The sequence below is a fragment of the Mustela lutreola genome, chromosome 12 (assembly GCF_030435805.1).
Source record: "Mustela lutreola isolate mMusLut2 chromosome 12, mMusLut2.pri, whole genome shotgun sequence".
In the NCBI taxonomy this organism is placed as follows: domain Eukaryota; kingdom Metazoa; phylum Chordata; class Mammalia; order Carnivora; family Mustelidae; genus Mustela; species Mustela lutreola.
The window spans coordinates 42,881,529-42,905,971 of NC_081301.1; the positions used below are offsets into that span (position 1 = coordinate 42,881,529).

General features: G+C 46.6%; 1 protein-coding gene across 1 annotated transcript in view; it reads left to right on the forward strand.

Moving 5' to 3' along the window:
* MOB3B (MOB kinase activator 3B) overlaps positions 1-24,443 on the forward strand; it is a 200,156-nt gene that overhangs the window by 170,359 nt on the left and 5,354 nt on the right. The window lies entirely within an intron of this gene.

Genomic DNA, 24,443 nt, shown 5'->3' on the forward strand with positions numbered 1-24,443 from the left:
TAGAAAATGGGCCAGACCCTGATTGAATAAGCAGGCTGTTGTGGGCCCCTGGCAGCCTGGGAGTCAGCTGACAGAATTGAGCTAATCAGAATTATCATTAGCAAGCACAAATAACCAGCAGCGTTTTGTTGGCCTTTCACTATGCACAAAAGCAGACTCAGAGGGGAATGTTAGCAGTGCCGTTGCTGGTGAATAAAGAGCTGATGAGGGAGGAGGGGAGAGGCTGGGGAGGTGGGGAGGAAAGGCAGGAGGGAGCTTGCTCGCCCTCATGCACCTGCTGACCCCTGGGTGACCTTGGTCCAGGGCTTTCTCCTTCTGTCTCCAGGACATCATTTCCTTATTTCTTACGATGAAGGTGATTGTTAAGGACCTGCCTTGCAGAAATGCCTCTGGGAAACTAAATGTTACCACAGTGCTGCCCTTTTACCTTATAAGCAGGTCACTTGAGCTGTAGAAGCTCTTCGATCAAATCAACGTTTCTTAATAGGGGTCCACACACTAGCTGTATCAGAATCTTCTGGAGGTGATATTTTAAAATGTGCATCCCTGGGCCTCCTCACAGACACGCCAAATCAGAATTACTGAGGTTACTGCCTACTACCAAGCGCCCTCCATCCAGAATTTAATGTGCCTATGAGTCACCCGGGCATGTTGCCAAACTGTAGGTTCCAATTCAGTACACCTGGAATGGGATTGTGCGTGCAGGTTTGCTCCCAGGTGATGTCAGTGCCCCTGGTTCCCAGACCGCACTCCGAGGGGCAAGAGGCTACATGACAATTACTCTCAGATGTGAGAATTAACTATTTTTAGCACTTCATCTCTTCTCCTCCTCTAGGATTGGAGGCTGGCTCAATGAGGTGGGAACATAAAGCAAAGAAGAATAATCTTGAGGATCAGTAGTGGCGAAGCGTATTTCTCCAAATGTCAGTCCTGGAATGATTAAGTCCTGCGTATAAAAGGCACAGCATAGGGAATATAGTCAGTGATTTTATAATAGCACTGTATGGCATAGATGGCCAGTGAGCATAGCATAACATATACACTTGACAATCACTATGTTGTACACCTGAGACTAATGTGAGATTGTGGGTCAACTATACTTAAAAAAAAAAGTTTGTCCTGAGTAATGCTTGGTGAAAACAGACTTCTTTCCCTTGGTCAACTAAGTTTACAAAATGCTATATCATCATCCCTGAAGACCCACAGGGTGTAATCGTAGATTAAAGGCTTTGAGAAGTCAAGAAATTGGTTCGGTTTTGCGGTGCCCACCTGGTTTAACCACGTTTGGTCCCCTGAAATCTTTTTTCTTTGGTTGTCACTCAATGACCAGCTTGTCAAGATCATGATCCGTGGAGCAAACTTTGGGCAACGCTCCATCCTTGTGATAGGTCTCTAGATTTTGAGTTTCCCCTTCCTGTCTCCAGCTGGGCCCCCGCCACACACACCATGGCTCATTGGGGGGTGGAAGAGAGAAGACGGGAAGAGGGAGATGAGGAGATGAAACTCCTCACAGGGGAGGGCTTCATGGAAAGAAAAGAAACCCTGTTGGTTCTCACTCCTCGGTCCTCCCGCATCGTTGTATGATACCCGTCGCTGAATTCTTAGCATGGTTAAACATACTGCCTTTACCTTTACTTCAGGCAAGGGTGGTTGGCAGTTTCTCTGCATCTAAACCACATTCCTCTCCATCGCTCTCTGCCATTACTGCCGTTCTGTCACACCAGAGGTCCCACTCCTCCTTGGCTAATGATTGAGGTTCATGCACCTAATGATTTCAGACTTTAGCTCCCAAACCACCCTTCTAACAGTGGGTACCTTAGGACCAGGATACTTTGGAGACCAAAGAGTTGGAAAGCCTTGTTCCATAAAGTTCTTAGCACAACCCATCTGGGCCCAAGCATATGCTGACCTTCTATTCCCCTAAGAGGTTATTGGGTCATGCCTATACTCCCCTTAGAGTGGCTCGGGTGAGTGCAGTAGCCAAGGTTGGCCTGTAAAGGCAGTATGAGATCAGGGCTGTGAAAAGCAGCAGAGCCTCTCCCAGGAGTCAGAGCCACTCCCCGAAAGAGCCATTGGGGGCTTTTGAAAAGCCTTTTTCTTGTAAATATAATCTGTGCAAAGTCTTCTGGGATACCTCTTGTCAGGCAGTTTCCTTGACTTGCAGCCCAGTGGCTTGGACATGGGCACAAGCATTGAAGAAGAGAAGGGCTTCAGCCTGTGCGTCTGGTAGTTCCCACTGTTACGTCACCGCAGTGGTCAGCCAGCCCTGGGCAAGGCATGTAATGTCTGTGGGCCTGTTTTCCCATATGTCAAAGAGCCCATATCAGCCATATCCCCAGCTTGAGTGCTGAGATTATGATTTCTGATGTGGGATGTCCCAGCCTTGTCAACCTTTGGCCCAAGGTGGCCTCTTCTTGCTTAATGAGGCCTCCGTGAGTGAAAGCCCACCATGCCAGCAAACGGGTACAACTGGCAAGACCCCAGCTGGAGTCTGCTTTCCTGGGACTTTGTCAGTTTAGACGACATGGGGTGTGTGTGTGTTGTGTGTGTGTGTGTCCCGTGTGGCGTCAGCTAGAACTGGTTGTTCGGGGCAACCCAGATGCCCACAGCTGAGTGGGAATACCGACCAGAGGCCATTTTAAGAACCTTGGCAGACATGCTCTAAAGTGTCCATTTGAAAACTAGCAAAGAAATGTGGGGTTATTTTCAACGAACTGCCTTGTGCTGAGTTACTGGGAATGCGGCAACATCAGCCACATGTCTTCGCCAGCTCTGTTTTTCATCCTTACCCGATGTCCAGAGAGCTTTTGCTTCCGCTTTGTGGGATGAGCACTGGTTTTCTTTTGTTTTCGTTTTGGGTTTCGGTTTTGGTTGGGTCCGGGATCAGATGTGGTCTGGTTTATTTCAGGGCCTAAAATGTGGGAGATGATGCGCATGTGAAAATTGTCAGCACATAATATGGAGTAATAAAAACAAGATTCAGAAATGTATTGGAAAATCACTCTAACCATATGTCTATCTGTTAGTATGTCCTTGAGAAAGGAAGTATGGCAGAAAGTGTCAAGAGCTGTTCTCTCTCGGTGGAATTATGGATAACGCTTCTTTTTTTGCATATATGTACTTATTTGGGTTTTTCAGCTTTTCTGTCACAAACCTGTATCACTTTTATAATAATCAGGAAAATCAAATCTTACGCTTTCAAAGGCCTTACTAACAAAGGCCGGTGGCCTGTGTGCCCAGGACCAATGGCTCTGAGCGTGGTGTCTGCTCTTTGTGGCTGTGCCCTCTGTGCCCTCTGCTCCCCTCTCCTCAGAGCAGCTGTGACAGAAATGCTCAAAGGAGCAAGCTGGTGGCGCTGCCTGCGGTGGTGCGGATCTCTCTGTGTCTGTAGTTGAAGGTGGAGTACATTAACCATGAACTATACGATTAGGCTGTCCTTGGATATGGTCCCTCCTGAAGTAAGGAGTTAAGCACCTTTGTAGACATTGACATGCTGTTATCTTTACTATATATATGCATTTTTTATTTTGAAGATTCTGTTCAAAGGGGGTAGATCTCAGAGATTCCAAAGCACGTGACGAAGTCTGTGGATTCTATCCATGTAACATATCTAGCCCTGTGGGGACAGGCACCTCACTGCAAAGCGTTCCATGACCTTGATGAAAGGTTTTGGTTGGAGTTTTTTCCTGTCCGATTCCTCTACTGAATTAGATCTAAAAAGATTTTTGAGTTTTAACTTCCAAGTTTTAAAAGAGAACCAAAAGGGGACAGGGACGCCTGGGTGGCCCAGTGGGTTAAGCCTCTGCCTTCAGCTCAGGTCATGATCTCAGGGTTCTGGGATTGAGCCCCACATCAGGCTCTCTGCTCAGCAGGGAGCCTGCTTCCCCCTCTCTCTGCCTGCCTCTCTACCTACTTATGATCTTTCTCTCTGTCAAATAAATACATAAAATCTTAAAAAAAAAAAATAAATAAAAGAGAACCAAAGGGATTTATTGAAAAGGGATTATTCTTGACCATGGAATGGTGTATACACACTTTATTAAACTAAAGCACTACAAATAATTTTCAGCTGAAATTATCATGGGGATCTAGAGTTAATTCCAATCCCTTCTTGCTAAAGTATTGACAAAGCCCCAAACCAGAGGTAACTAAGGAAGTACCTAAGTAACAAACCCAGTCTTGATCTCAGTCAGATTCTGGTATTCTCTTTTTTCTTTTTTTTCCCCTCAGGACCATTCTCTCTCCTTTCTCCAGGAACCCATGCCCCACTCTGTTTTATAGCAACCTATATCTCTTTTTTATGATTGATAATTGATTCTTTTGTATGAAGGTTGATACTCTAATTGCAATGGACTCCCAGTTGTGGTTTAACTTTTAAAGTGCACAGTCTTCAAACACTGTTAGTATATTTCCAAGGGCTCCTGGGGGGCTCAGTAGAGCATGTGACTCTTGATCTTGGGGAGCCCCGTGTTCTACGTAGAGATTACAAAATACACATATATGTATATTTGTGTATGTTTCATAACTCATGGTTTCTGTTCTAGTTTGCCATTACATACTTCTGGGTAATGCTTACATGTCAGATGATTGTCCACTTCTGCAGGTATGCCCTGCATAGCAGCCTAAGAATGTCTGCCTCGGCTTACAAGTCACACTCTGCCTTCTCTCTTTACCTAGGCTGAGTGGGAGTGGTTTCCGACTGCCTCTGATTTTTAGCAGAAGAGAGTCATTTCTAGACCATTCAGTACACATTTATTACATGCTAAACATGTGCTGAAAATCAGGGTCCCTGCTTTCAAGGAATTCATTGGAAGTTTCCTGCCTACCCTGTCATTACTGCAACATCTCCTAAAGCCTTTTCCTCAGAATCTGCTAGATCTAGGGGATGTCAGAGGGTGTTGCGTGAAAGGGGAGTTATGTGCTCAAATAATTAGGGGAAATAGTGAGTCAGTAAAGCTATTCTGGTGTCTTTAATACCTTAACGTGCATCCTAACCTCCAAGGAATTCATGCAATGTGCAGATTTATTTGATCGTGGAATCCTTTCTCTGCAGAGCATTTTGTGTATCTAAAGCTTTGAAATACCCTTTGGGAAATACAAACTATGCAGTCTTATATAATCTGTCTTCTGTCTTATGAGCTCAGTTCTCTTCTGGCTGCCTCGCATCTGTCAATAAACATTTTTTTTTTTTTTTTTTTTTTTTAGATTTTATTTATTTATTTGACAGATAGAGATCACAAGTAGGCAGAGAGGCAGGCAGAGAGAGAGAGGAGGAAGCAGGCTCCCTGTGGAGCAGAGAGCCCGATGTGGGGCTCGATCCCAGGACTCTGGGATCATGACCTGAGCCGAAGGCAGAGGCTTTAACCCACTGAGCCACCCAGGCGCCCCTCAATAAACATTTTTTAAAAACCTGTATCACAGACACTGAGCTGAGAACTGGAGTGACGGTCACCTAAGATACACTTCCATCCATCAGGAAAGTCATGATTTTCAGGAATCATACCCTTCAATCCATTACTTAGAGCGACGACACCCAGTATAGTAGCCCCTAACTACTTGTGGTTGCTTCAAGTTAGACTAATTGAAATTAAATTAAAAGAAAAACTGGTCTCTTAATCTTCCTAGCCATAGTCGAAGTGCTCAAAAGCCACATGTGTCTACTGGCTGGGCTCTCCTCTTCTGGTTTACAGATGAAAAACAGATAAGACTCAAAATTATACGTTCATTGTTTTTCCCTAGGTCCGATGTCAGACTCTCCATATTAGAGAGTAGCTCAGTACCTCAGGAGTGCTGTTGGTCTCTGGGGCACCAAGTCATAATTACACTCTACTGTGTCTGCTGAAATGGAAACTGCTGCAGAATGTTAGTCACAGTAGGATTCCATTCATCTCTGTGAGCATTTAAAGGAAAATAGGAATAATCAGTATGGCTTGATGCCCATAGATAAGACTGCCAAATTTTGGCTGCTATGTGTGGTCTAGACTCGTTCAAATTTCCCGGCCTGGTGAGACTAGATTTTTTTTTTTTTAGAAGATTTTATTTATTTATTTATTTGACAGAGAGAGCACAAGTAGGCAGAGAGACAGGCAGAGAGAAAGGGGGAAGCAGGCTCCCTGCTGAGCAGAGACCCTGATGCAGGGCTCAGTCCCAGGACCCTGAGATCATGACCTGAGCCAAAGGCAGAGGCTTAACCCACTGACCCACCCAGGTGCCCCAAGACTAGGTTCTTTGGCTCCAAAAGACAGCAAATGAGTATTGGGATTTGGATGCAGGAAGGCTTGATTTACTAAAATCTAACAGTATATCTTCTCTAGCCATCCACCTGTTCCACCACATTAAAGCATGGGCTGTCCCTATTATAGGGACTTGTGTGGTCTTAGGAAGAGCTCTTCCTGAGAAGTAATTTTATGCATAAAGTTCTGAGATATCCGCTACCAGCAAAGCCATTTAGGCTATAGTGTAGTAGTAGAACATCGTATGAACCAGTATTAGTCCCACACTGTTAGTGCTAACAGATTCCTATTACATTGTGACTCTGAGTGTGCCTGGACCAAGAAATTAAAATAAAGGTATACAGGTATGTCTGGATGAAGAAAGAGAAATGCAGACTACAACAAAGAGAACTTCCTAGAGTTCCTTGAATGGGTCATATCCTCTTATGCCAGGCTGGAGATCCCTGTGAGCCCTCGGCCTCCGTGTCCTCCCGAGTCCTACTCAGCCTACAAGTTGGCAGCTTCGTTGTCCCTCCCTCAGAGACCTCCCCCACTCATCACCACATTGGGTCCGTGCTAACTGCTCCCTGAACCCAAAGAGAGCAACCAAGATGGAAGCCCCCATATTGTCAAGGTCCAGTATCAGAAGCAATAGCCACCCCTTCCACCATTTTCTGTTCCTTAGAAGTGAGTCACTCAGTCCTGCCCATACTTAGGAGAAGGAATTAATCTCTATTTCCCAAAGAGAGAAATACCAAAGACTTTCCTAGTATATTTTTAAATCACTGCAGAGACCAAATTTTTTAATGGATGATGTTTGCCTTTGGTCTGCCCATTTCCCTTTCGTCTTTCATTTCCCACTTCCGGTAGCTCAGGTCTGCTGCCTCCCCCAGAGCGCTCATTGCTCCAGAAATCACCTGCCTCGGTGAACACTTCCATGACCACCCTCAGAGTGGTCGGCCCTGCCTCCTGTTTAGCCAGGCTCCTCGAGGAAGACCAGTTGTCTCTGCGATCCGCCCTCCGTCACTCCAGAAACTCGCCCTTTCTCCTGCAGTACTGACCCGCAGCCCTGTGTGCTTACCTTTGAAACAGAGAAGAAATAACATGTGATCTAATTCATGGTGGTGAGAAACCTTAAAATCATTGTGCTCAGCAAAAGAAACCAGACATAAAAAGTCCATACTGTTTGATCCCATTTATATCAAATTCTAGAGCAGTCTAAGCTCATCAACAGTGTCAGAGCAGATGGGGTGGTTGCTGGGGTGGAGGGGGTGGTTGATTGATTGACTGAGGGTCAGGAGGGAATCTCCGAGGCAATGGAAATGTTCCCTATCTTCACGTGGTGGTTATCTGGGAGTGTGTCCCTATTGAAGTTCATCGAATTCTACATTTAATTAGAAGCATTTTATAGGACCAAATATACCTCAATAAACTTTATTTTTAAAGGATGCTTGGTAAAGGATTCAGTATATTTTTAAAACAACCTTAGTATTCGCAAGAACAAGGATTTGATAGTGATCGATCTTTGCTGAAAACTTGTCTCCCTGCTACCTGGGTGGTTAACAAGACAAACTGAAAGGGAAAGTAGGGACTTATCCCTGAGGGCCAATTAGAATATCTGCATTTTCATTGGTTATAGTAACAGGAATAATTCATGTCATAGAGACGGGTAGCTCTCCCTTCCCTCTGGCAATCAGTTATGAATGGTTCTGCCGCATAGCACATGGGGAGACTTCAGAGAGCATCTCAGCCCTCAGCCCCCCATCCCAGGCCTATTAAATCAGGATCTCCAAGGGTAGAGTCCATGCAAAGTCCAGCTCTCTCAAAGTCCAAAGTCCGTTGGCTCTCATGAGACACCATTGGTGAGCCCCAGTGAGGTACGATGCTTCTTGACTCATACCACCCAGGAACATCTGGAGAGCGTAGGGAGGGTGAATGCATGAGTTCTACCACTGGAATTTTTGGTTCAGTAGTTCTGGGATAGGACTTGTGAATCTGCATTTTTAATAAGCTCCCAGGTAACGTTGATACAAGCGGTCCAGGCATCACACTTTTGGAACTAATACCATCCATTCCCCAATTTCTGGGCAGAATTGGAGTCCAGCAGGATGCCTAGACTGAAGAGTGGCCCCTCTCATCTTGGTCTTGTAGATGGAATCTAGCCCCACTACTTCGGTTTGCTTACGGTCAGGCTCAGCTCCCTCCACCCCACGCCTTCCCCCAGGGTCAGCCCTACATCCCGTTCCCAGTCTAAACCATAATGGAGTTACTTTGCTGGCAGCAGTCAGCACCACCCCCTAGAGGCCCGTTCCCCCCAGACCTCACCCCTTCAGCATGGCCCTTCTCGTGTATCAGAGCCCCCATCACACATACCTCAGTGCTGCCAGGACCCTGTGTTTCAGGCGCATGGCTGGGCTCCAGGGATACTGCGACTAGTCCATCTGGGTCTTAGCATGAGCCCTTTTCTCTGTGTAGAGATGCCAAGTCTTCGTTTTCCCACTGTTAGAATGAGGGAGAGTAGCCCAAATCAGGGTCCTGTGAGCATGCAGGGGTGAAGCCGGGGCCAACGGCTGGGCCCTCACCTCCTCTTCAACCAGATCTGCTGTAGTTTTTCATTCGTGGCCTTTGTATCAGATTACATTAGAAGATATAGTTTCTGCTACTAAAATAAGTTGTAAATCCACTGGATTAAGGAAAGTTTTGATTTCCTTCCAGTTCTGGCACATTGTAGATCCAGAATGACATAGATTGTCCTCTGCCTTTTTTTTTTTTTTTTCATTTATTTATAATAGTAAATTATTTTGGAAAAGATTTATAGTAGAGATTTATGTCTGTGTCTTATTAAAGTATTTCAGCCTAGGAAGAACTTTAAATGGCCTGTAATAACTAGACACTTTTAAAATTTGATATGTTGAGCTTCTGAGAATATAGTAATCTGAGGAGAGGGAAATTTTTTTTTTTTTTGAGATTGAAATTTTTAAAAATAAAGCTGTGGACCAGGTGCTGTGGGAAATGGGTTTATGTATTACCTCATTTATTCTGCACACAGTTCTATGAGATAAATACTGTTTTTATCCCCAATTTAGAGAAGAGGAAAATCAGACAAGGCGGTGAAGTAATTTGTCCCATATCACACAGCCCTGTGGAATCAGGATTCGAACACAGGAAGTCTGACCCCAAAACCCAGACCCAGCCTCTGCTCAGGCAGATTTTTGCTTAGGTGCACACTAATTCAAATGATTTCTGATGATCGGTAGCAGTTAGGAAGTTTCCTGAAGTTCTGTCCCTTTGGTAGAACAGCATCTGGCTGCGAGGCCACAGTCAAGTCACGTCTGCTCTCTGAGCACATGTGGCATACTGTGTTCAGTGACTCAAACAACATGATAGTGTGCAAGGAGCTCATGTGTGAGGACCTGGTGCTAAGTGCTAGGACGACTAAAATGGCATGACACCTGTCTCAAGAAGTGTCACGTCTGTAGATAGATGACCCAAGGGGCACCTGGGTGACTCAGTGGGTTAAAGCCTCTGCCTTCGGCTCAGGTCATGATCTGAGGGTCCTGGGATTGAGCCCCTCATCGGGGCTCTCTGCTTAGCAGGGAGCCTGCTTCCCTTCCTCTCTCTCTGTCTGCCTCTCTGCCTAGTTGTGATCTCTGTCTGTCAAATAAATAAATAAAAGTCTTAAAAAAAAAAAAGATGACCCAAACACAGAGCCTGCAGAGGCCAGGCAGGTGGCAGGCATGAATTAGCAAGCAGGTAACAAGAAATAGGAAGCTCTGGGAGCCACCTCCACAAGACTCCAGCTCGTGGTTTCAGTGGGGAAGCTGGGACCCAGAGTCTCCAAATCAAAAGAAATTGGCACTCCATCATTTTAGGTGAATGCTTCAGAATTTTAAATGGTGACAACTGATGAGAGTAGTTCTTGCACTTTATTTCATTTCATTTTTTAAACCTTCAGGCCCAAGCCGTTCCTTCTAGGAGTGCAGTTTGCCTAAGAGCCATAGAGTTCTCCCTGATTTGAAAGCCCAGAACTTCTAAGCATATGAAATGAAGCATTGGGGTGTGTTTCGTGCGTGTGTGTGTGTGCGTGCGTGCGTGTGTGCATTGGGGGGGGGTGTACCCAGTTCAGATGAAGCAGATGAGACAGTGGTCGTTGGGTTGAGTTGGTGTCCGCTTCAAACCAAGGCTGCCCCGTGCCCCCTCGCCATCACTGGTCTGCAGCGACTGTAGTGCTCCCAGAACCAAGGGACACAGAGCGCATCTGTTCCTTTGTCGCTGGCTTCACCCAACACAGCCAGTGTCATCGCCAGTTGGATTGTGGACCCCGTCAGTGCCAGGCCCGGGAACGGAAAGCAGCTGTTGTTATCATATACGTTCACTCTAAACAGTGGAGCCTTCAGAAAGCCCGCCACGCACCAGCCCTGGTCTGGGGAACTGGCAGAAGGTACCGAGCGCTCACAGCGCACACTCAAGGGATTTTATCTTACTAATCTTTGAAAAACACTGGCAAATGGACAGGAGTTAAATAAGGTATTTGACCGCATCCCACATAGGTTGGTTTTAGTTTTATGGCCTCAGGATTAAAGAGGCAGACGTCCCGTGAAAGTTGGTACTCCCGTGCCTACCTAAATTCAATTTTTTAACATAAGGTTTCTGATGTGGTTTTTGCTTTATTTGGAACTCAGCCTTTCTTTTGACGGTGACAGCAGCCTTTGTGCATATACTACAGAGGAATCAATAGGTACTCACGGGTGTAGTTTTCTCCTCTGGTGTCACTGCTATAAGATGTTAGAGTCGTAAAAGGGTCTCAGACAGTTAACTCTTTTAGTTTCTGTTGCTGGTTCAAGGCTGCTTGGCATTTTGTGTGAATAGATTATTCCAGATGGAAGAATTCTTTGAAACATTTTTTGTTTCCAATATTGACAGCAACAACAGAGGGGATTTAATGAGTTGGACAGGAGTATGTGCTTGAAAGCACACACACGTGCATACGTGTACACACACGTACACAAGCACACACAAAAACTACACACTAATCATCATTTTTTTTTCCCCAATAAAACTTAAAATCTTTCAAAACCCCTTCTCGGTGGATTTTTTTTTCCATTTTGCTAATGGAATTATGTATAAACATCTTCTTCCTTGAAGCTTTTGAAATGCTTTTTTTCCAAAATTGATAGCTATGGGATTTTTGTTGTTTGGGTTTGTTTCATTTTAAATCGTGGTACAATACCCATAAAATCAAATTTGCTGTCTTAACTATTTTAAGTGTCCAGTTTAGTGGCACAAAGTAAACTCTTGTTGTTGTGCAACCCACACCACCATCCAGTTCCAGAACTGTTTTCATTTTGGCAGACATGGTTTTTCTTCCCTCCACTTCCCTTCTCTTCTCTTCTCTTTTCTCTTCACATGTGAGCCAGGTCTTTAGGGTGTGCAGCTGAGGCCAGGAAAGGGAACAAAAAATATGCCAAGAAAAAGGGTATCTGCTCTTACTTCTCTTTAACTGAGGCAGAACTGCTTCCCACCTTCAATACGTTTGACAGTTTCCCTCTTCTCTTGAGAGCGAAACACAGGGTGCCAACAGTAGCACATAATCACCTCTCTTGCTAAAAAGTCTAAAATTGCAGCTTCCTACGAAAGTATCAGCAGAGCAAGGGAGGAAGGAGCCCTCGCATGTAACCATCGCCTTAGCTCTCTGAAGCACATTCCCTTTATGTAAAATCAATGTTGTATTCATGGTTGGTTAACTGGGAGTCAGAGACTACGGGAAGAAAGGGGTTTGTCTCCTCCCCCACTCTGAAACCCATGCTGGTTCAGATCTCAGAGGCTGTAGGCCTGTGCAGAGTCCGTTCCTGGTTTATGACGTGTGTTTTCTTCCCGGTGTAGCATCACTGCTCGCCCACAACAGGAGAAACATTGGGACTGTTGATGGCCAGGTCAACTTTACAAGCTTGGTAGCTTGGGAATCCATTTATAATCCCATGGGCCTTAATGCTGTAGAGTCACACTGGCCAGGGTGTCCTCGGGGTGCAGATCAGGGCGCAGCAAACTGTTTCTGGAAAGGTCCAGATGCCAAACATTTTAGCTTGTGGGCCTTAAACGGTTCCTCTTACTACTGCTCACCTCTGCCTTTGAAGCGGAAAAATAGCCAGAGACAATGCAGACCTGAATGGGCGTGACTGTGTCCCCGTACAGCTTTATGGATAGACATTGAAATTCAAGCTTCCTAGGATGTTCCTGTGTCATGGAATGTTCTTCTTCTTTTGTTTTTTCCCCCAACTATTTAAAAATGTAAAAACTATCCTTAGTTTATGGTCCATACAAAATAGGTGTGGACTTGATCTGGCCTGTGCCCTGTGGTTTCCCGTTCCCTGATGTAAAGGAAAAATGGGTTTCTGAGGCCCACTGATGAGATCCCAATGACAGATCTCAGGGCAGATTCTCACTCTGCTGGGTGTTAACCATGGGCAGGCCACCAGCCTCCGCAAGCTGCAGTTTCTCTGGGGGGTGGGGGGAAGCATAGTGACCACCCAGTAGAGATAAATGTCAGTGACCAAGTGGGGCAGCGGTCAGGACGCCATGGTCAGCCCTTAAAGCTCTCAGGAGCTTGAGCGTGTGTCTCAACGAGCAGGAGTCTAACCCCTAGCAAGCAATCTTATTTTGCTAAAATGAAGATTCAGTTTGTTCCATGTCCATTTTTTTCACTGACCTAATATTTTGTTCCTTCCGAAGGAATGGGACTGCTAAGAAGCTAGACACTTCCTAAATTACAGGCTCTCTGAGGAAGAAAATCTCCCTGTGTTTTCATCAGACGCACAATAGAGGTCTTATTAAGTGATGGCAAGCACTGTCCTGTGGTGAAGTCAGCTCAGCTGAATGACTTCTATGAATTCTTTGTTTTCCTGGGGGAGGTAAATTCTTCCTCCAGGGACCCGTGCCCTGAAAGTTCAGGGCACACCCAACATGACAAATCGTGTTCCTTCAGGGTTTCTTGAATGTCATTAAGAGCTGTCTTCTCTCTTCAAACTTCTCTCAGAACAAGTAAGTCTATGCCTGTAGCAGCCTAACCTAGACTAGAAGGGCCTCAGCAGCCAGTGAGCCCTCCCTTCTGGCCCCACGCCATGAAAAGGCCAAGTGGCAGAAGCAAACAGGAGAATGCCTTACGCTGTCCTCCGCCCACATCCAGTCTTCCAAGAGCGGCAACCTGCTGGCTGGCCACTGGGCCATGTTGAAATCTGTTGCAACCCTCTGAGGGAGTGGGTGCCTTCGGCCTCCCTGCTCATCCCAAAACCAGGGGCACGAGGAGCATCTGCCAGAAATCAGTCCAGCTGTGCTGGCACATGCAGGGTGTGGGAGGGAAGGAGTCGGCCCCGTTACAGCAGTGTGGACCTCAAGCCAGGCTGTTGGGGGACGTGAACTGGCAGAGATGGGAAGGAGGAGGGCCTGAGAGGCCAGCACTGGGCCTCACTGGGTTACAGGGAGCATCGCTTTGACCAGGAAACAGGTTGGACGCACGCACTGTCAGGGTCAGGAGCTAATAGTGGGCCAGCAAGAAGGATGGCCTAGGGAACATGGTAGCTCCCTTCCCGGAATAAGTCAGGATGTCCAAATGCACAGTGTGGCAGAAGGGGCCCTGCAGGGCTTTGGCGAAGAGATCTGGAGAAATGCAGTGACAGTGAAGCATTTTGTTTCATGCGCTTGCTTTCCTGATGCCTGCTAAGGCGGCCTGTCTCTGCATATGGCGTGTGTCCATAACCCATCTCCTGTGGTTAAAGGAGAGCGTTTCAAAAATGTGCAGCTCTGCCTTTATGAGAATCAGTATAAATCAAGAGACGGAGTATGTTTACATAAAGTGACTTATTTTTAATGCTTGCAGGATTTGGGAAAAGAAGAGCAGTTTGATTCTTGTATCATATGAATAAATATTCTCTGTGGGTGGCAGGTCTGTGTGTTTATCTATCCATATGTATGTGTACATGTACGTGGAGGCGTGTGCACACTTTTACACACACACACACACACACACACACACACACACCCTCCGTTGGGGAACGCCCTCCATATCAGTAATGTGGGCTGCTCTTTAGGAACAGAATTAATCAAATAAATATTGTTCTTTCCTGTTTAGGGAGGTTTGGCCTGCCATGTTGCTATTTTTATTTCTTTTGGCTTATTTACCACCCACATTCCTGAAAGAAAGCAGAAAGAACATTTTTAATTCCTGTGTGCTGGTTGGAGCCCATGTATACTTTGAACTGGGAGAATTCTTTTTTTAAAATTCTGTAGTCTGGCTGCCCCGTCTGCCTTACAAGAATTCAGACTTTGGGATGCTAGCAGGGCCCTGACTGTTGACCTCCTGTGAGTGGTTCCACCGGCCACGTCCCCGTTCCGTGGTCAGCACTGGCTCTGAGCAGACTCAAGCAGACTCAGCTCAAAGTACTTACAGGCATAAAGGGAGATCTTTTCAGCCAAAGCCTTGCAATACAGTGTAACTGGTTAGGAAGACGGGTTTTCAGGTTTCCACCTTGGCTATCCTCATGACTAGCAATGTGACTTTGACTAAGATACTTAATCTCAGTTCCCTCATCTATAAAATGAGGATAATACCACTAAGACTGCTCTAAGGACTGAATGAAATAAAGAACACCCAGACAGCATCGAGCACAGCATCGGGCCTAGAAAAAGCGCAGGACACGGTAGATACTACTGTTAGGAACACAATACGTTTGACTCACTGAGGCTTTTAACACTATTGCCCCATCTTGTTCCCTCCATCTTTTGTGGCCTGACATTCATTCATTCATTCATTCATTCATTCAAGTTAGTTATTACATATGAAGCCTTGTTCCAAAAAGAATTTAAGGGGTCTGGTGTCAGTCTCCCCCTAGAGTTCTTTCTCCCAGTTCCCATTAAAGAGACATAACTACGTTAAGAAAAATAGTTTTAAGAAAATATTTAGGCCCAGTACTTGATGCTTGCGCAACGTACCTGCTCTTGATTCCCTGGTCATAAGCTGCCCTTCTGAACACAAGCTCCCTCCTACAGGACACTGGAGAGAAGCTGCATCCTCCTGCTGCAAAGGCCTTGAGGGTGAAACAAGTGCTTGGAGTAGGAGATCCTGGTCAGGGAGAGGCTGCCACGGAGATTCTCCAAGGTGGGCTCAAGGACTGTGGTCCTGAGACGTGGCAGCCTTCCTGTGCCCTGAGGGCTGCAGGAGCTCTGCCCCTCCCCCTCTGTGGTTTCCACTGTCAACAGTCCAGCTTTCCCACCGGGGAATGAGCAGCCGAGTAGCCGGGGTATTTTGCATTTGCTTGTTTGTTTTTCTTCTCTGTTGGTCCGGGGATTTCCCTTCGGCAAGCAGCCCGCTGTTTTTCCTGGGCTCCCCTTTGACACTGCCCTTCAGAGCAGAAACGTACTACATCCCTGTCTGAGGGAGAGCCAGCTGCCAGAGCACACTCTCAGCAACCAGCTTTAGAGCCACTGAGATCCTTTCTCACTTTCCCTTCCCTGTGCCCTGGTCCCTTTCTCTGAATCACTCTGTCTCCCACTGAGGCAGTGTGTAACCTTCACAGACCCATGAGCAGAGCACGAAAGACTCAACGGGAGTGTTCTGGGCAGGGGAAGGGCATGGAGCTCTCCCCGCAGAAGAAACAAGTGCGCAAAGATACAGAAAGAGCCAGAAGCAAGGTGTGTGCAGGGCAAGAGAGAAGGAGGAGATAGATCTGAGATACATGGAGTCTCTTTAACTTGCTGGGACTTTATCTGGTGGTTGATGGAGAGGAGTGGACGGACGTTTTATGCCCCAGAGTATTTCCCACAGCACCTTTCCAGCCATCACAGTTGATGATACCGGCAGGGAGTAGTGTGTTCGGCACACTGGAATCACACGGCAGTGTGATATCGCAGCAGTTCTGAGCCCGGCAAACTGGATGGTTCCGGGACAGCAGCCGAGGTTGACGCTTACAATCTGACGCCTTAGTACAATACCACTTCCTCTTCTGAATTCGCAGCCTTCAGGGCCACACCAGCCCATTCCTGGAATTCTTCCTCAGGGCCTCAGGGTTTTGGGACTTACATTCCTGGTTCCTCCAGGAACAAGTCCCAAAGGGACTTGCCTTTGCTACCAGTGGGTTAGAGCTGGAGATAAGGAATTAACAAATTATCTGCTTGACCTGGTAGCTGCATGACCTGAGGGAAATGGGTGTTGGCAGGAGTTGGGGACCCTAGAGGGGCAGGGGAATTACTGTGGTTCTGGGGCAATCCTGGCGCAGACACCACCAACACAGTTGTTTGGAACGGAGGAGGGAAAGGGACAAGACTCTCAGAGAAATAAAATTTTCGAGACGGTGAACATTTTCAAACCACCCACTTTTTAGGGGAAGAAAAAATAGTCAATAACAAAAGAAACCAATGGATAATATGGATACAACTTGGAGGTTTTCAAGTCTCTAAAAAAATGGCATTTGCAGGATGAAAGCCATGGCAGAAAGCTTTCTTTTTGACCCGGCCAACACCCGCCGAAGGCCCAGCCTCCCTGTTGGGAAGGAAGTTCTTCCCGATCTGTTCCCCATACCCTCACCCTCTAGCCCAGCCAGAGATGCTGTCCCCATACTTCATGCTGCTTCTAACCAGGTTCCCAAGTCTCTCTTGGAGGAGACGGGGGCTGATGAGAGGCCTGGAGTGTCCATGTTCCAACCCAGGGCGTGTCACTGGGAGGGGAGGGAGGGCTTGCTGCTGGGCGTTGGGGGGGAGTGGGCGGGGAGCACCACACCTGCTGGCGTCAGCCTGGTGGGCTCACCGTTCCTTGGTGTTCTTTCAGCAACCCACACCTTAACATACTGTCTTTTAAAGGTGTGAACGAAGCTCCGGTACTGGAAAAGGCAAGTGCGCCCTTGTGTGTGCTTGTATGTGCACAAGTGTGTGTGTGTGTGTGTGTGTGTTTGTGTGGTATATGCGCACACGTGCTGCAGCGCTTTTAGCTGGGAGGCAGTTTACTGTCCTCTTAGGGCCAACTCTAACACTAAGTTGTGTATTTCAACTACACCGTTTGAAGTCATTGGGTTTTTAATGGTGGCCGGGGCGGGGGGCGGGGGGGGGCGTTGTTTCCATAAAGATCGTTTCCAGAAAGTTTTTATTTTTTATTTTTTTAAAGATTTTATTTATTTATTTGACACACAGAGAGCACAAGCAGGCAAAGAGGCAGGCAGGGGGTGGGGGTAGGGGGGGGGGAAGCAGACTCCCCGCTGAGCAGAGAGCACGATGGGGGCTCGATCCGGGGCTCGATCCCAGGACCCTGGGATCATGTCACGAGCCGAAGGCAGAGGCTTTAATGCACTGAGCCACCGAGGCGCCCCTCTAGGAAGTTTTTAGCCCAGTGTTCTCTCCTGACCACACTCTGGAGCTTCAACACCCACCTTCCTTTCATCTCTCTGTGCTCCCCTTCTTCCTCAGTTTTGTTTCCAATATTTCTTCCTCCTCCTCCTTGTTTCTCAGAATTAGCAGAGTTGGGGAATTTAAAACAATAGACTTCAGGAGAACTGTGGTTCTACACCTCTCCTCCTAATACATGTTAAAAAGCTAGAAAAACAAAAGGCCTCACTGCTTTTCTTTCTCACCCCCGTGGAGTGATGGGAACAGTATGTTTTTATGTTGGCTTATTTTTGTTCTTGAGTCCACCCGGGTGCAAATCCTGATTCTCCCGCCTGTGAACATGGGCAAGTGTGTCAGTTCTCCTTTTCCTCATCCATGTAGTAGAAAAGCAGTGCCTACTTCACAGAGTTTTGAAAAGAAGTCCACAAACTAAACGTAAGTGCCTCTGCCATAGTAAGTATCCAAGGCGTTTTTCCCTCCACCACTCATTTTATTGGGTCTGTAGACCTAATCATTGTTTTTTCTTTATTGGATTTTAGTTTAATTAAATATTTTTCCAGCACCTGGTATGTGTCTGGGCTAGTGCACCAGGGTCCAAACAGACCCGAGATGGGGATCATCTCTTCAGTGGCAGCCCTGTGCTGGAGCCCGGGAAGAAATAAACCGTCGGAGAACAATGGTGAAGGGTAGGACGGCCACTCTGGGAAACCGGAAGTACAACACCAAAGACCTCCCTGGGGTCAGGGTGAGGAGGGATGTAGGGGAAGGTGTCCCTCAAGAGGACCACACTGCCCAAGAGCCATGAAGGATGTTGGAGTTGGGAGAAAGGTGTTCTGGGGAAAGAGGAATGAATAAAGGACATACACGAGAGATCCCTGGATGCCATGGATTCAACAGGAGAGAAGGAGAGCTGGGGAGTGACAAGGCAGCAGAGAGATTGAGGGTCCAGGTCAAGAGGAGCATTGATCGCTAGAATTGGGACTTAGTTTGAAAACTTTGCAGAGCTGCTGAAGGAGTATCGTTGAGCCAGTAGCGCAGGATGGGTTTTACCCCATGTGCATCACACTGAGCCAACTCCCAGACACCTTTGCTTACACAAATGCCTCTCTCAGATCAATGTCAAGTGTCCAGAGCCCACAGGCCAGGGGGGTGAGCTCTGCCACTAATTATTTTACCCCCTCAGGTGGCTAAGCACCACTCTCGTGATCTGGGTTTTGAGTCTCTGAAGTAAAGGTCTTAGACTAGACAATACCCAAGTGTCCTCCTGGCGGCAGCCGTGGTCGGTGATTCTATGATCATGCCACCATCTTTTTGGAGCTTGTTTTCTGGTTTCTAATGTTAAGTTAGTAAAATTGCTGTGCAGCATGATTACTGACACCTAGTGTTCATCAATGTTTTCCCTTTATTTTATGTGCAAAGTAGATCACTAAAATGTATGATGGGTTGTGCAGTAAGCTAAGAGTCAGTTGGACTTCGGTAGCCATGGCTGGGTTAGAAATTACTTGTGGGACCTAAAGTAAGTCATTTTACTTCTCTTTGTGACCACCTTCTCCCTGCCCTCCACTACCAGTTCTAACAATGGGTAAACTGACAGATAAGACTAAGTTTAGACTTTCAGAGTACATTAGGTTTGTCCTACAGATATCAAACACTTAATGTAATGGCTAAGAAATATCTGTATTTCAGTTTGAAAATGTTTAGAACAGAAGAGCTTGAATATCTTATGGAGACATGCCGATTTCATCCACCACCCCCTTTCCACACAAAAGTAGCCGAAAGTCATTTTAACTTTATTTTTAAAACTAAGATTTCAATTTGGAGGTTTGGTCTACTTCTATTTTTTTTTTTTTTTAATTACTGGAGCTTATTTTCTTAGGAAAAAAAAATTACATATGTATTAAAAATATCTCAAAATCCGGGCGCCTGGGTGGCTCAGTGGGTTAAAACCTCTGTCTTCGGCTCAGGTCATGATCCCAGGGTCCTGGGATGGAGCCCCGCATTGGGCTCTCTGCTTGGCAGGGAGCCTGCTTCCTCCTCTCTCTCTCTCTGCCTGCCTCTCTGCCTACTTGTAATCTCTGACTGTCAAATAAATAAATAAAATCTTTAAAAAACAAAAAACAAATGGGGGACATCCACTCACTAAAAAAAAAAAGAAAAATCTCAAAATCCAAGAGGATTTGCTAAAGGCAGGTGTCAGGAAGAGAAAACATACATCATTTCATTCACCCAGAGATAAACTCATCCCAGTGGACTCATATTTTGTTTCTATTTTTTCCCAAAATAATTATATCAAACTGTATATACTGTTCAATGACTTGACCAAAATATTTCCATCACATCCTAATATACAACAACGTTGTAAGGGTCTTCTTGGATTCAGGCAAAAACTTAATGACGAATTCCAGTGCTGGTAGAAAGTGATACGGCGTGTGTGAGCAATGGGAAAAACTGAGCAGCTTGCTAATGAATCCTTTCTGGGAGCTGACAGTTGGATCTTGAAGGATGTCAGTATTTGCCAGGCACAGAAGAGCAGAAAGCATTTCCCAGATAGAAGGAACAGCTAGAAAAACTATTAGAAACCTTAAGAGACTGTGTCCTGTGGAAAACAGGGGAGCAGTCCAGTTTGCAGCGGGGTGGGGGGGTGGGTAGTTTGCGAGTGGGTGGGGTTCAACAGGAGGTGAGCAGAGGGCACCAGTCTCTGTTGTGAACAGCTTTGTTTGCCAGGCCCTGGAGTAAGGAATTTGTTCTGTTGACAGTGGGGAACCGGGGACTTTACAAAATCAATTACTTCCTTACTTTAAAGCAAATAATACTGGGTGAGCCAAACAAAACCCAGCTTTTCCTTCTTACTCCTTTCCTTATTAAGGACGGATTTTTTTTTTTTTTTTTTTTTTTTTAAATGCAGGTGCTTAAAAACATCTTCCTAGACAAGCTAAATACAGTCCCTATGAACCTGTCTCAGAAAATTCTCATCATCTCTGGAGAAGCTTTTTGAGCACTTCTGGCATTCTTCAGTGGTCTGCCTTAATACACGTTACACTTCGATCACTCCAACAACGGCAAACTCATTCTTTAACAACAGCCTGGGTTGTTTAGGCCACTCTCCGGGATAAGAAGGAATGTGTTTGGTTCTGCTAGGTGCCTTCAGGAGGGCTTTGATGATGACGAAAGCTTTGGAAGACAATATTGGCCAGCTTTTTGGTTTGGAGTTTTTCCCACAAGCGCCAGATATTTCTTACCCAGCTCATTTGCACCACCCAGTGGGAACGTGCTAGAATACAGCTTTGAAGAGTGGGTCTAGCTGTCCTCACACGGGAAGGATCTGGGAATTCCTGGTCTGCTCTTCCAACCATTCTTTCCCTGTAAGAATGTTAGGAGACATTCCAGTAGACAGTTTTTCTCCTTCATTTGGAGGTGAGAAAGCATTTGCAGTGAGGAAAGCACCAGTCCTGGCTTCTCACAGACTTAAGTCAGTGGCTTTCATTAAGTCCCACGTCCTCTATCAAAGTGCTCCCTTGTGTATGTGTGTCTGTGTGTGTGTGTCTGTGTCTGCTTAACTCTTCCATATTTCTAGTGGCATAACTGTTTCAGTATTTACTCAGTGCACCCGTAATTCCAGGTGGCATCCATCTGGGTAATGAAAACATATCTTCATCATTTTGAAAATCTGGGAATAACTGCAACCATTTATAATGAATATATGTCAATTAATGTACATCAGTACCATCTGAGTGTATCTTCTTAAGAATGTCTCAGAGGCTTTCAACCACAGATCACTTGGTGTGAGTGGAAAGAGCTGGCCTTTGTCTTTGGTTAGACCTGAGTTTAAGTCCCACCCCCGCCCCTCTCTGTGTGACTTTGAGAAGATACTCTCTGTCTCCGAGCCTGTTTCAATGAGCACAACCAGTCTTGTTTCACAGTGTTTGTGTAAGAGTTATGGGAATGGGATCTCTGCAGAGCTCTGAGGGACACTGGGACCAAGGGAGAGCTGTGCTTTGTTGGATGGAAGTGAATGTTACTGGTCAGGCTCTGCAGCTTCCCTGTTTGACTCGAGCAGGTCCCTTCAGCTCTGAAGCCTGGATGCCTCTGCTGTCCAACGGAGTCATAGTTCCTTCTCTGAGAGTTTTACAGAGGTGATGACGTAACACCTCCCCCTGCCCCCACCAAGCGCCTGGCACCTCAGAGGTGCCTCACAGATGCTAGTTCCTTTCTTTCCCAGAGTAGTAACCCATTACAAATCAGGACAGAATTAGTTATGAAGCCAAATCGTGTTCAGCCCGTGATCTCTCCCTGGCCACCGGTCTCTCTCGCTAACTCAAATACTCACGCACATGTGCACATGTGCGCTCCCACTTTATTTTCCCCATCTTTGTCGTCAAAGCTTAACCAAAAGCAGGAGGACTTTTGGAAGCTTATCAAAGGGACAGCAATTTCATTTTAAGATTGTCCACGTTCCTTTCCAGTCCTCACACCAGGAGCATGGGTCTGTGTTTGGGCATGTGTGTTTACCTGTCTCTCCAACGCACACCTCGCTCCTGGCCTGGCTCCTCTGCTCCAGCCACAGCAACACCAGACCACGGAGGGCTCTGCCTTGGCCACTCTCCCCCCCGCCCCTCCCGGGTATCTAGTCCTTTTCTCCCCACCTCACATCATCTGACTCCTTCTTTAAATTTTGGGGTCCATCTAAATGGATATATCATCAGGGAGGTCTTCGGAAGCCCCTTCTTGCCGTGGCATGAAGTGATTGTTGCCGTGTATGTGTTTCTGAGGGGAAAGAATGAATGTGCATCAAGTCTGGACATATCTTAATACTTTTAACCTTCCCGGTCACCTTCTTGGGTAGTTTCACTGTTCCATTTCACAGATGAGGAGACTGAGGGCCCATTCATTGCTTCATTAAACAAACATCTATTAAATATCAGTTGCCAAATACTGGGAATAGAACAGACACGCCCCTTCCTTTGTGGGTCATACAGGATCTAAAATGGAATGACCGGGAAGCAGGAATGAAAGAAATAATGGGCTATTCCAGGTGTGAAGAATGGTGCTATGAAAGGCAAGAAAGAGGGATATGCCCTATCTCAGAGCCTAGGGAGGGGATCCCTAAAGAAAAGGCAAGTCTGCTAAGACCCGAAGACTCAGGGCAGTCATATGGGTAGGTAAAGATGGCAGAAGTGGGTTCTAACAGTGGCTGGAACTTGGAGCTACCATGCCTCGTGGTCTCCCTTCCTCTAGATACTTGCATTTGTGTCTTGTCTTTTAGTGTGCCTTCTAGTGATCCACATTTCTTTCTCTCTGATGGACTGTAGCTCCTTGCAGACAGCAACCTCATCTCCCAGGCACCTGGCACATAGTACAAGTCATGAGAAGGAAATGGTCATTTCGTGTTCCAGTATATGTATTTGTATGTGATTGCCTGTGTTTAATAATATTACAAGGATGGAAAAGTGCCTAGAATATGCCATGTATATTCTGTCATTTCTTTAACCCACACATTGGTATGGTTTTCTGATAGAGTCTCTAAGCACCTGGGTACTCCTGTTCTCCAACTTCTTGTGCTCCGATGTTTTCTCTTCCATGGGCTGGGGTGATCCAGGGTGAGCATGCGAGAGAGGGGGCAGCTGCCATTGGCTCTGCGGGAGGTGGCACTTGCAAGCAGCTCATTCATCTACATAAAATTATGTTAAGCGTGTCCCCCCGGGCGCTGCCTGGCACAGGGCTCCTTCCCAGCCTGCCCTCCAACTGTTCTTGTAGCTGAAAGCAGAGTGGCCGTCCTGTGCCGGGCACTGTTTTGGGGCAGGGGAGACAAGACGAGTGCACATGTGGTGAGCCCATGAGGATTCCTTTTCTTGACACACGGTAACTCACTGTCTAGTAGGGCCCGCAGACATGCCCACGGTCCGTGCGCGCCGCGTGCGCACACCCACCCACCCACACACATAAACCAGCTCACTGTAAGCAAGACTCCAGGCTGGCCCCGGTGGAAGAAGCGGTGAACTCCACAGTGTGGGGGGCAGGAACAGCGGAGGGCCTTCCAGGCATCCTGAAAGTCCTCTTGCCTGAGCTGGGGAAATGAATGGCAGTCACACAAGTTCAAGAGGGCAGAGAGGGGAGGAGCATGCCACAGGCAAGAGTCTCACCTCTGCAGCGGTCCAGAGAAAGAGAAAAGATGGCACATTTGCAGTCTGCAGATCCTCACAGGAGCCAAGCAGGTGATGGAGATGAGGGAAAGGCCAGGTGGGAGCGGGTCGGCTGCGTTGGTGTATTCATGCGCATTCAGAAAAGTCCTCCCTCCCATTTCCCTTGTCTTATACCCACTTATGCTATCCTTTATGTTTTTTTTTTAAAAGATTTTATTTATGTATTTGACAGAGAGATCACAAGTAGGCAGAGAGGCAGGCAGAGAGAGAGAGGAGGAAGCAGACTCCCTAGCAAGCAGAAAGCTGATACGGGGCTCCATCCCAGGACCCGGGAACTACGACCTGAGCCGAAGGCAGAGGCTTAACTCACTGAGCCACCCAGGCGCCCCTCTATCCTTCATTTTTCCATGGTTGTTTGAAATGTAGATAAAGAGAAACTATTCTCTTCTGTAAGAAAAACAGCAGTCTAAATCCAATGATCGCATCCATCAATAAGTGATACTTGGCTCCTGTTGGGGAGACAGCTGGGAGTCGTGGGGACTGGGACCAACTGGAGAGCACGTCTCTATCTGAAGAGGACAGCCGTTCTTCAACTCCAGCTGTCCAGTGGCTCCAAATCTTGGGATTTGGGGGGGAGGGGGAGTGAATAACCTGGAGTTTCGGCAAGTTAGCCAAATGTTTTGGTTTGTTGTTATTTTTAACATTGCTTGATCAGGACAAAAAC